Genomic DNA, 13,027 nt, shown 5'->3' with positions numbered 1-13,027 from the left:
CTATTTAAAACAAATAATTCCGCGTCCTGTTAGGCAGCTATATTTCAATTGATATGTTCTAGTGTAAATAAATAGTTTTTTTATAACAAAGGAGCCGTCGATTTGAATCCATTTGCAAACAGACTTATCAACTTGGGATACTGCTACATTTTGTTTAACTCTATATTACGAAATCACAAAGACGATGTCTGTGAATGGTATGGTTGTAAATTACTGTAAGGATTAAATGTAATGTACGTTTGATATTTAACGGTCTCAACCTAAGATTCCGTAGTGTGCAATGAAAACCGGAAAGACGCAATCAAAACTAAAGCGAGCTCATCTATACCCCGAAGTCATAATATCTTTAATTTTGAACAAAGATATTGATTTCAAAAAGGAATTGAACCCGTTTCCTCCGGTATACAATAGGGGTTACGTCACTAGTCACTAAACCAACGAGGCGATCGATCATCCTCAAGCGAATGGAGTGGGCTCGGATTTCGTTGCGGAAGTTTGCTCATTGCTGATTCAATACGACTTTACTCAAGGATAAGTTCGGGTGTTGGGTATCGTAATTTCTGTTACAAAGGGAATAAATAAAAAACTATTCTTTGCCCGCTTTAATGTTGTGATACGTTTGGGAATACGAGTCTTGGAACTATTCTGTCGAAAATCGCATCCTGTGCCTTTCTTTATGTTAGCGCCAGTGCACGCATTCGCATCCGGTCGTGTTTTTTAAATCAGTTCTGTCCAAATATTGAGCTTTTTTTCCTTTCTTCCCGTTGATCGACCGGAAAAGGGTGGATTAAAATTAAGTTTACGTTCAGTACAATTACTGATAACTCTTTTTATGATTTTGTGTAAGTACCTACAAATTATTGTTGCTGGTGGTCATAGATATTTTTATGTATTTTTGCCTACCTTTCTGCCAATAGCCTCGAGGGACTATTCTGGCTACAATTCGATCGGTACGCGAGTTTACGGGGCTCAGCCTGAAAGAACTTGCTAACATCTGTCAGGATCGGAATGGCGACCCACTGGGAAGATCCAGTTAGATACTCAGTGGGTATAATATAAGGACTTTTCCACTCTTCAAACTGAAACGCATGACTGCTTCGCGGCAGAAATAGAAAGGAATGTGGTACTTATTCGCGCGGGCTTACAGTACGCCCTACCACTTACACATTTACCGTACTTCCTTCATCGTGGCTATTATTCGTGAACATATTGTGTGAAGTATTTAATTAGATATTTTTCTTCGTAATAACACATAGCACACACACACACACAATCACGTAATCGCAGTTGTACGTCTTATCCTTCCGTTTTTTTTATTGCATACATGGGTGGGCAAGCTCATTCCAACCTGTTGTTAAGGGGTTACCGGAACCCATAAACATCTAAAACGTAAATTTTGTCACCTACATTAAGACATGAGCTTACATTATAACGGCTGCCCCACTCATAAAATCGAAACGCATTACTCATTTACAGTTGAAATAGCTAGGGCGGTGGTACCTACCCGTACGGATACACAAGACCACCACCACTACCACCAGAAATTATACAAATTATAATTTGTGGAAGCCACCGTGGAAGTCAATCGTGAACATTGGTTAAGTACGTATTTCAGTAGAAAAATTGGTACCTGCCCATGCCGGCGTGATTCGAACACCGTTGCATCGCTTGGTACTAATGCCCCGGGTATCTTATTTAGGTCACGACGACTTCTAAAAGTTAGGTTACGTTGTCTTCATGAAAGTAATGTGGATCTCAAAAAGTTTCCAGGCTTAGTAAAAATAAAGTAGTCCCTTTTAGACATCTCCCAGTCGTTTTCGTAGTCATATGAACTTTACTTTTAGATAACTAATTTAATCCATCTCCACGTCATTTTAAACCATCTCTAATGATAATTTCACGATTTGATGCAAACGAATTCATCCTTCATTACAGTTTCATAGGATGCTACACTAATAATAATTATTAATCTGTTCGTTTATTCGTCAGGGGGAAATGGGTAAGCGACCCCATCCACCACTAGCACTATTATATTCCCAAGCAGTAAAATTAGGGGGAGATAAGAAACGTGGGATAGGTAGAATTTGGAAAGGAAAAAAATTAAGAAAACAGTTGTAAAAATTTTAAGATTACGTGTTCCCTTCGGGGAAGTTCCCGTAGAAACAGTACCTATTCAGTAGAATTTCGATTCTACTGAATAGGTACAGTTTCTACGGGTAGGATTAAGGAATGTACCCCCAATGAACTCTTAAGAAAAAGCACGAAAGATTTTCAGTGATCCTATGACTCCAATAAAATACTGTAGAAACATGGAGTTTTATTTTTTATGCAGAATGTAAATTTCTGCCTTCCCGGCTGAGCCCTGGTCCAATCGTCCTGGTGAAGCTGTGAAGGTCTTTGGGCCAACAGCAATCGCTCCATCCCAACAAAAAAGCATAATATAATAGTTATAAAATATCACAGTACTTCAAAATTAAAACACCGTTCTCATTTTGTTTCATTTTATAGATTTTTATTTTGAGAACACCCTATCAAATTTTATGACGTTTATAAATCACGTAGTTCCATAGAAGGCTTTGTTATTTCTGTTAGAACATAAAACTTAAAGCATTAAAATGACGACTATGGGCCGGAATGTCTTATCGATTAGGTATGTCTTCAAAACAACTTTAATAACTTTTTACGGTAAATTACTGTGGATGAATTTTTGAGATCGATTATTTTTTCGTCATTTCGTTAGCGCATTTATTGTAGCAAGTTGCTAGAAACCGTGTCGCCAACACTATAAGTTAAGGTATTGTCGATTAATAAAACACTACAAATTTACAAATATTTGTTTTTTTTATATTTTACTAAATGATTTTTAAAAAACTTATAATGCACCAACTGTTTCAATTTTATCATGAACTTTCGTCACAACTAGGAACTATAATTTTTAGTGAGCTTTTTAACATAAGCTTGCCTGAGTTTTAGTGCCGTAAGTGAGCAGACGTATTCACGACTCTATTAGTAATCCGTAATTGTTACCGTACCCCACAAATACCATAGCGTGAATGCTGGCGACCACATTAAGAGTTCAAGTCAGTCTTAAGTCAGCTTTGAATAATTGATAGGGAGCAAAGTGGAGCGGATAAGATCCTCTGACCCGTATGCGATCATAACATTAAACGAGATGTAGCTCATAATTTTAGATTATGACTCTGTTTAGGCTTAATTTTAAATAAACCTATCACTAAAGGTACAATATATACAAAATGTGCGGTCCGGAAAGAGTAAGCTGTACACGGCTGTCATTTAAGACGGCGCTTTTGAGATGTTAAATAATGCGGCGTACGATATCAGATGTAGATGATAATAAAATTTCTGGGAACATCCCTTCTGCTCGTAGTATGGATGCTCGTAGGGTGTGCGGGGTAGAGAGAGAGGGCATAAGGCCGGTTTGGCAGGCCATCCATCACGCTGCGGGGGTGCAATTACGTGAAGTAGATGTGCTGACACAAACACCAGACCGACGCGCCACGATGCCGCCGACAGCCCATATAAGCTCATCTCTCGGTTCATAGTTGTCATTTTGCATAATTAGCGCATATTCTGTTTAGATTATTTAAAACAAAAATGTTTTTTTCTTACGCATGTTGATAGCTTTGAGAGGCTATTTCAGCTTCTCCTTGACGTGTAGGTGAACTCATGGGGCTCACACTGAGTGTTGCTAACACTGGTCCCAGCAAGAGCAGTGCTTCTCAGAATCTACCATCGGATCGGAAACGCGACCCACTGAGAAGATCCGGCGAGAAACTCAGTGGGCTGTGTCTATGGGTTAGGTACTCGTCGAGCCCTTCGTCGCAAGAGACGGGTTCGGCGAGGACGGTGACCGGAATAACGATGGCTTTCAATGTTATTTATGGAAATCTTAAAAAGAAAACAGGTGGTATGGTTAAGTCTATCAATTGTCTAATTTCGGCTTGTAGTTCAATTTATTACTTATATTGTAAGCCCGCATGAGTAACTACCACCATCCAGCTTAGTTGTGAGCCCTAAATATCCGATAATCGGAATTTTGTTATTTTTAAATACGCTTATTCCTTCTTCAAAACGTTTTTAGAAAAAAAATACCAATTGTTTTTTTTTTTTGGTAAAGTTTTCCTTTGTTTATGTGGGGTTTAAATGAGTACAACCACTTATATTAGCTAGGTAATTTTTGTCCATCTGTGTCCTTCCTATTCATGTTAATCCCTAAGCCGTCATGCGTCACCTAACAATAAAAAAAATATCCTTTGTTTTTCATATTTTAACATTCATTTAAAAAACACAACTTAAAATATAAAGAGAACATTATAATTAAAATCATTTAATACGTGATAATTATGTTGAGCATTCACTAAATGAAACAATTTCTCAAGTAAAATAATAATAAAAGACAAAATCAGGAAACATTTAAATTACGTATCCGTAACCGTAGTAAGGTTCTCATGCTGCTTTTTGAAAACAAAATGTAAGTGCGATTTGAGATGAGTTTCGGACCTGTTCACCAGCCCTAGCTTAAAACTGTTTAGTGAACAAAAATCACAAAAAATCATGTGATACCTACTACACTAAACCTACCTACCTACTTAACTTTCTCATATTATTATGCTGCAGTTTTTGAATGTCTATTTTTATTAAAACAGATTCTCTATTCAGTTTACATTATATTTCAATAGCTGTTACACGCAGCTTCGCCCACGTGCTCAGTTATTTTTTCTAATAAAGATAATAAGAGAAATAAAACAGTTTCCCGTGGAATGAAATGGTTTTTATTCGGCATAAAATGTAGCCTGTATTTATTAAATAATATTAACTTAAAACATGTCAGTTCGTTGCTTCGTTTCAACGTAAAAGAAGGGTAAACAAACACACACTCACATTTATAAAATGTGTATATAAAAAGTAAATAATAGTATGAATTTTCTTCTTTACCTACAGTATTTTTGCAATTCGCTATTTTATTTATCTACATTTAGATGAGAAGTTACAATACCCACATACTAGGTAAGATACTACACAATAGATTCATCTTCTTTGATTAGACGGGTGCTTTCAGTCAAAATCTTGTAAGAATAATCTAAATAATGCCAAAGAATATTCTTAAATTATGATTAGCATGGAAACAGTTGAGAAATTGTGTATTTCGAAATGTCTAATGGACACTTGAGTGACTTGTAAGTTATTAGTTGTATTTGTGTAATGCTAGGTGTTTCGTTAACTGGTTTCCTAAAATCGTATCAGATTCCATATTTAGGTGAAATGAAGATATGAAACGGCACTATTTCCTAAAATGTTATCGGTCTGGTAATTATTCTCCTAAAAAAATTCTACAAAAAGTTAAAAATTCGTGCGAGAGTGGGTCGACAGTGTGGGAGGAGGCCGCGGCGCGGTAGCAGCACCCGCCGATTATCCGCCGATAACACACAAAAACAACTTTTTGATTTATGAAGAAAGCCCAAGAGACGGCTACTGGACGTTGCAACGTCGACGTGCTTACTTTTATTTATTGATGTTCTATCAAATAGTTTTAGGCTGATCGCCCTAATATTTAAAATACGTTGTAATGTCGATTAACAATAGATTTTAAGTGCTATCATATTAATTACCTACTAGATTAAAAACATTTCTAATAAACTGAGAAAATTGTGTATTTTTTGGAAAATCGTCTTTTCAAGTAAAGCTTAAGCTAACTAATGTAAATTAATTATAAATTATCAATAGGCGCTCGTAACTGTCAAAAATTCAAGGGGCTCTGTACATCTATCTAAATATAACGAAGTAGTTTAGTATTTAAGGTAAGCACAATGGTAAATGTCAAAAAAGAAGCTAGAAATTCGAACTATCACATAAGGAACTACTGTAGATACGACAAAGTTCTATATTGCTCCTGCTATTGTCGAAGTTCATTGGCAGCGCTGACCATTTTCAAGTGGGCCACAAGTTTGTCTGCTACCGTAGGCAATAAAAAACATCAAAAGATTCGGAACAAACATGCACCCGTTTCCACTTTTGACAAGCTCGAATCAGCCTTGCAACGAACGAGTCGGGATATTAAAAATAATATGTACCTACACATCGACGATCTACGATCGTTGTACCTACATAGTTATTTGAATCGTTAAGAAAGAATTAATCCACCAACGTTAATTGATTCCGCTTTAGACTGCAATATATGAATACCTACACACAGACACAGTAAAATATAAAAAATGCAGATAAATCCGTAACAACTCCAAACTCAAAATAATTTTCAATTAGGATGTCATTGAACATAGGGTAGGTACTTAATGAAAGACAAAATAATCCCTACCATCGGTTCCAAGAAGAGTCACAATCCTCTAGTAGTAGTTTTAGTCAGATACATACGAGTCATTTACAACAGTAATTTTAATCAGATATAATTATTATTTTTATATTTATGTTGAACAGTAAACCGCGTTCGCCTTAGGGGATGTAGACAGCGCTAGCGGGGAGACGATAGCTCCCGCGACCACATTTTCAAATGCATCTAAATGAGGCGGTCAAGCAACGCACAAAGGCACCGCCTTTTTGCCTCTTGCACTCAAACCTTTATTAGCAACGCTTCAATTTAAGAATTACGATAAATAACATAATGATTAATAATACTTTTGACTGTTATTATTACACATTTCATTCAGGGTAATAAGCAGTGAAATGATAAATGATGATCTAGACTGCAAAAGTATTGTTTTAGTTCCTTATTTTTTATCAGCTTACAAGTGTTTACCACCCTAGAACATATTGTGTTTTTTGTCGCCTACCTTTGTTTTTTTTTTTTTAAATAAATGTCGTTCGATACAATAGGCGCTTTTTGTCATTCACTTGTAAACCCTGAAGTATGAATCCTAGGTCTATGTCTGTAAATTAGTCTTATTAAAGTTTCAAAATACTAATCAGGAATTACCTTCCTATAGTTGAGAGCAAATATTGTTTCGATTTTTCCAGAATTCTTGTTCCATGAGCTACGGCGCCTGTTAGTCGGGATGGTGTTTGCTTATCTAATTCGACCACGCTTTAAGTATTGTGTAAAACCATTATCCACTATGGATTTATGGTTATTATGATAAAAAATTGAAAATAATAATAAATAGTAACTTAGCAATTTTGGGTAGGAAATTACTACTCATACCAATTACATACATAAAGTTAAAATAAATCTACCTTATGTTGTTAACCTTTAATCGGGCACAAGGGACTATTTTCCCACCCTCTCAATCTTTTTTTTTTTTGGTCAGGAGGAAATCGCCGGACTTCCGCCCTCCCCTGGGGATGGAGGGCGGGGCATGTCGGAGTCGAACTGACTAAAACCTCCTGTCGCTCAACAACCCGCGTCCGAACCTCGCATGAGACAGAAGCCATGAAAAGGCAAAGGGGGGAAAGTGAAGCGTTTAGTGCGGAGCACATCTCTTCCATCACCCTCCCCCTCGGGACGCCGGACCAGCGGTCGTCGGCGCCACGACCACCAGCTCTCTCGGTCGGCAGGCTATCCGGAGCGCGCCTAGATGGCGCCGGTTAGAATGGGTTATCCTACGGAATACCCCGCTGGGTCAGAACCAGCGTGGGTCGAGGATAGCCGGCCTTCCATCACCCGGATGCTCTTGCGTAAAACCCGTGCAGAGCAGCTTGCACGTCGTCTTCTTAGGCCCCCTTCGCCGGTCCCCAGACCGACATATGAAGGGGACCCGAAACACTTAGAGGGCCAAGGGCTTGGGCGAGATCCGCTTCCTTGGCCCCCGCTCGACGGCGGCGGGATTGTGCGTCTCTCACGCGCCCCACCGCCTCCTTCTGCGAGATGGTGCACTCGCAGAAGTCGAGCACCGCCTTCCACGACTCATCGTCGCCGAGCATCGATGCCACAACACTCGGCAACGACAAGTCGTTTCCTATTTTTGCGACGAGGACACGGCGCCACCCCTCCCATGCGGGGCAGGCGACGAGCGTATGCTCTGCCATGTCCAAGTCGCAGCCACAATGGTGGCACTCTGCCGTCGGCTCGGCTCCGATCCGGTGCAGGAACTCACCGAAGCAACCATGCCCAGTGAGCACCTGCGTGAGCCGGAAAGTGAGGCGTCCTCTGTCACGATTCACCCAATTCACAAGAACCGGGCGAATCGCCTCGACTGTGCTACGACCAGCCGAAGGATCGGCCAGCCGTCTGGACCATGACTCCAGCACGGACCGCCGAGATTGGGCCCTCCGCGCTCTGACCACACTGGGGCTGGGACGTGCCACGCCCCGGGCACGAAGGTCAGCCCGCCACTGATAGTCAGCAGCGAGCGCCTCCGCTTCCAGGACCCAAGGCGGCGTCCCAGCCAGTACACACGCCGCCTCGAAAGAGATGGTGCGATAACCACGGAACCCTCCCAATCTAGGTAAAATTCCGAATATTTTTGAAATGGCAACCATTCAGGTTTTAATTTTTACACAATTAAAATTTAAGATCATTACAGAATTATTTAACTACGAGCAGCCCCCACCCTTTCAAATGTCACGTGTGAAAGTCAGAATCACATTAACGTCACTTTGAAAAAAATGCGCGATTTTTTTACACATTGGAGACATAAATCTATAAAGTTTCTTTAAAAAAGATTCTTGTAAGTATGTAGTTGATTCATGATGTACCTGATGTACTCATTTATTATATTCTGTGTAACTTGGTTAGGATATTCAATGCAAAAACGTAATGTTTGTGTGGATTTGATTCATTTGAAATATACCTATTCTTGCAAGTGGGAAAATAGTTAGTTCCCTTTGCCCGTTCTTCGACTCCATTTTGCATCACTTTATGTGGGGATTTATTTCTGTCAACCTTTTTAATTTTGTTAATTTATTTAGTTTATTTTAAAATGTTTCAATTGTTTTAAGCGCTTGAAAATGTGTTACCAAATCTTTCTGATTTCGGACATCGATACTGATGATGACGATATTTAGGGCGGTTGACTGTTAAGTCTATCCTAATAGTTTTTATTGCTTATTGGATCCTTTATTTGCACACGGATACTCCACCTTACTTCTACGTGAATAATTCTGTGCACATTTATTAAGGAAAATAAATTCAAAAGCAGAGTCAGGGTAAATTAGTAGTCTATTTAAATTTATAGACGTAATCGGGCAAAGAGAAATTATTTCCCACTATGATTGTCCATGAACAAGCAAAGGGAAATAATTTCCCACCCGTAAAACATCGATAATATGTATATGATTTTATGTACACTGATATCCAACATGGCCTAAGGGCATATACTTATGCCATGAAAACAATTTTTTTTGTTTAATTAAGGGTTAAAGGACGCGGAAATGATAGGAAATGAATACTTATTAGGTTATTTTGATCACTAGCACGCTGTTATTATTTTTCCTGCTCAATGATTTTCGAAGAAAATACTATTAAACAATCTTTTTTTTCAGAAATGGTACAGGTTAAAACCTAATCTTTGAGGTCGATAGCAACTGTTCAAGGGCTTCCGAATTTGGAGAATAGAGGTAAGGAGCACCATTTTGCATAGGAGACAAGTTGAAAAAGTGTCTACCTGTAAAAAGCCACGTAATGTTGAAAGACTTACCGAAATAGCGCTAGTGTAGGAAGCGGAAAAGATATGAATACAGCAATATTAAACAGAGTGAGAGTGAAATGTGCTGGATTGAAGTGAAGTGTGGTAGTTTATGTCCCTGTTTTTTTTGTTTTTTTTTATTACATAGATGGGTGGACGAGCTGACATCCCACCTGGTGTTAAGTGGTTACCGGGGCCCATAGACATCTATAACGTAAATGCCCCCACCCACCTTGGGATATGAGTTCTAAGGTATCATTATAGTTATAGGTCTACCAGAATCTAATGGCGAAAAAAGGGAAAAATAGCGATTTTCATAAGGCAACAAAAAAAATGTCATCTGTCAAAACTGAAATTTCGAGGAATTGTTTTTGGTTTGGCTTCAAATTTCCTTTAAAAAGTGGTGAAAATGTCGAAGAAACCTCTTCGATCGCAAGCAAGAAATATTGTTTTCAATGTTTATCAAAGAATACTTGTTGAACAAGGTGCAGAACCAACACAATCATCGATATTGAGCCATGTGCAAGCGTTGACTGGTTAGTAGGAATGACACGTCTTGATACTTTTGTTTATTGCATTCTCGTGTGTATTATGTATACTAAACTTTCGTTTATTTCAAGTGTTTCTAATACTACCATTAGACAAATTGTTGCTGAAGGCAGATCTAACAAAGGCGTATTTAGTACGCCGGTAAAAAGACGAAAAGTGGTAATAATACTGCGCCTTCCTCGTCTTCCTCTTCCGATGAAGACTTTTTTATGGATGTGCAGTATTTGGAACCATTTTCAAGTTCTGATAGCCTATAATTAATTAATAAATTCATGAACAGAGTAATTGGAGTTTTCATCTCAATTTCGAACCCCACAGTAAGAATTTCAAAAATTATCCTTGATCATTGCATAAATTTTTATATTTGCATGTATCACACAGAATCAGCCGCTATAAGAATTTTTTTTTTATCAAAACGTTTTACTCCAATTTCCCCAATATTGCTAGCGTCAATTTCTTTTTTCCCTTTTTGCCATCAGATTCTGGTAGACCTATACAACGGTTGCCCCACCCTTCAAACCAAAAAGCATTACTGCTTCACGGCTGAAATAGGCAGGTTGGTGGTCCCTACCTATGCGGACTCGCAAGAGGTCCTACCATCAGTAATTATGCAAATTACAATTTTGTGGTTTGATTTTTGTTACACGATATTATTCCTTCCCCGTGGAAGTCAATCGTGAATTCAAATTCAAATTCAAATTCAAAATCATTTATTTCAACTTAGATGTCAGTATGACACACTTGTTGAATGTCAAAATACAAATAACAATGTTAACTCTACCACCGGTTCCAAAAAAAGCCACAGTCCTGAGAAGAACCGGCGAAACAAACTCAGCGGGCTTTTTTTTCTTTTTGTTTTTTCTCAAATATTTTCTTTTTTTTAAATAAATAGAAATATTCACAATAAAAGAAAAAACAAGTCTAAAAAAATAATAATAATAATGAAAAATGAAAAGGCCAGGAGCGAGCGCCTCATTCCCACGTAGTGCCATCTAGTAAGTAATCCTTAACTTTATAATATGCCTTGTTGCACAAACGTTCCTTAACAGTTTTCTTAAATCTATGAACAGGTAGTAGTTGAACGTTTAGTGGGATCTTGTTGAAAAGCTGTACACCCAGCCCCCTAAAAGAGTTGCTTATTTTCTTAATTCGAGCCGCCGGCAACGCAAGCCTATGTTTGTTCCTAGTGTTCACACTGTGCAAATCGCAGACTCTGGGGAATTCTTCAATGTTTTTACGCACGTACAATAAATTTTCAAAAATGTATTGGGACGCTAAAGTTAGAATTTTGATTTCCTTAAACTTGTCCCTCAAGGATTCCCTCGGGTGCATATTATAAATAGCACGAATAGCCCTCTTCTGCAGGATGAAAATCGTTTCGACATCGGCAGCATTGCCCCATAGCAAAATGCCATAGGACATAACACTATGAAAATAACTAAAATAAACCAAGCGTGCCGTATCTTCATTAATATACATTCGTTTTTTTTTTACCGCAAACGCTGCAGAACTAAGCCTACTCGCTAACTTGCATATGTGAGGACCCCACTGCTCCCACCCAATATTTGTTAAGTACCTGTTCCATTAGAAAAACTGGTACCCGCCTGCGGGATTCGAACAGCGTTGCATCGCAAGATACGAATGCACCGGACGTCTTATCTTTTAGGCCACGACGACTTCAAAACCTTTCCACTTGCTACTATGGCGCTACCTGAATCTGCTGCCTTTCAGCGGACACTTGAATACACTGAGATTATGCTCCTTAGTTTTATCCTCTATGACAAAGACTAAAGCATATAATATCATAAATTATACGATATTAGACAAATACATAGGCTGCACTAAAAGTATCGGGAATGGAATATTTCCACTGTTCCTGTCATATTAAAATCTTTTTAATTGAAAACTCCTTGGTTTTAAAAATCGAATACCATTTATTTATTTAAAAAAAGATTCTCGGTCTTGTCACGAGGTTTTGTCAAACTTGTTTAGTCGTTGAGAAAATGGAATTGACTCGAGAAAATTCAAGAGCGATGATTTATTATGACTTTCGAAGTGGTTTAACACAAAAACAGTGTGTTGACCGGATGATTTCTGCATTTGGTGATGAAGCCCCATCCAAAACCACAATTTATCGCTGGTTTGCTGAGTTTCAACGTGGACGTGTCAAGCTCAGTGATGATCCCCGATAAGGTCGTCCAAAAACTGCAGTCACCCAAGAAAACGTTGATGCTGTGCGTAAGCTGATTGAGGAAGATCGACATGTGACATACCGCGAAATTCAGGCAACTTTAGACATTGGCATGAGTCAAATACAAATAATCTTGCATGAACAATTAGGTGTAAAAAAGTTGTTTTCCCGATGGATACCGCATTCGCTCTGTGAAGAGCAAAAAGCGGCTCGCGTTACTTGGTGCGTCAGAACTCTCGAAAGATTCCACGCAGGATCCTCAAATGCTGTATACAACGTTGTATCAGGTGACGAATCCTGGATATACGCGTACGAACCCGAAACAAAAAACCAGTCACGAGTTTGGGTTTTCGAAAATGAGTTAAAGCCAACAAAAATTGTTCGTTCACGGAGTGTTGCAAAAAAAATGGTGGCCACGTTTGTCTCCAAAACCGGCCATGTTACGACTATTCCTCTTGAGGGACAAAGAACGGTTAATGCAGAATGGTATGCTAGCATTTGTTTACCACAGGTCGTTTCTGAACTCCGTAAAGAGAACTGCAACCGCCGCATCATCCACCATCACGACAATGCGAGTTCTCACACCGCGCACAGAACAAAAGAGTTTTTAGAGCAAGAAAACATAGAATTATTAGACCATCCGCCGTACAGCCCCGACCTAAGCCCTAATGATTTCTATACTTTCCCTAAA

This window comes from Bombyx mandarina, chromosome 05, assembly GCF_030267445.1.
Source record: "Bombyx mandarina strain Sakado chromosome 05, ASM3026744v2".
NCBI lineage: Eukaryota > Metazoa > Arthropoda > Insecta > Lepidoptera > Bombycidae > Bombyx > Bombyx mandarina.
This window is presented reverse-complemented; position numbering follows the sequence as displayed.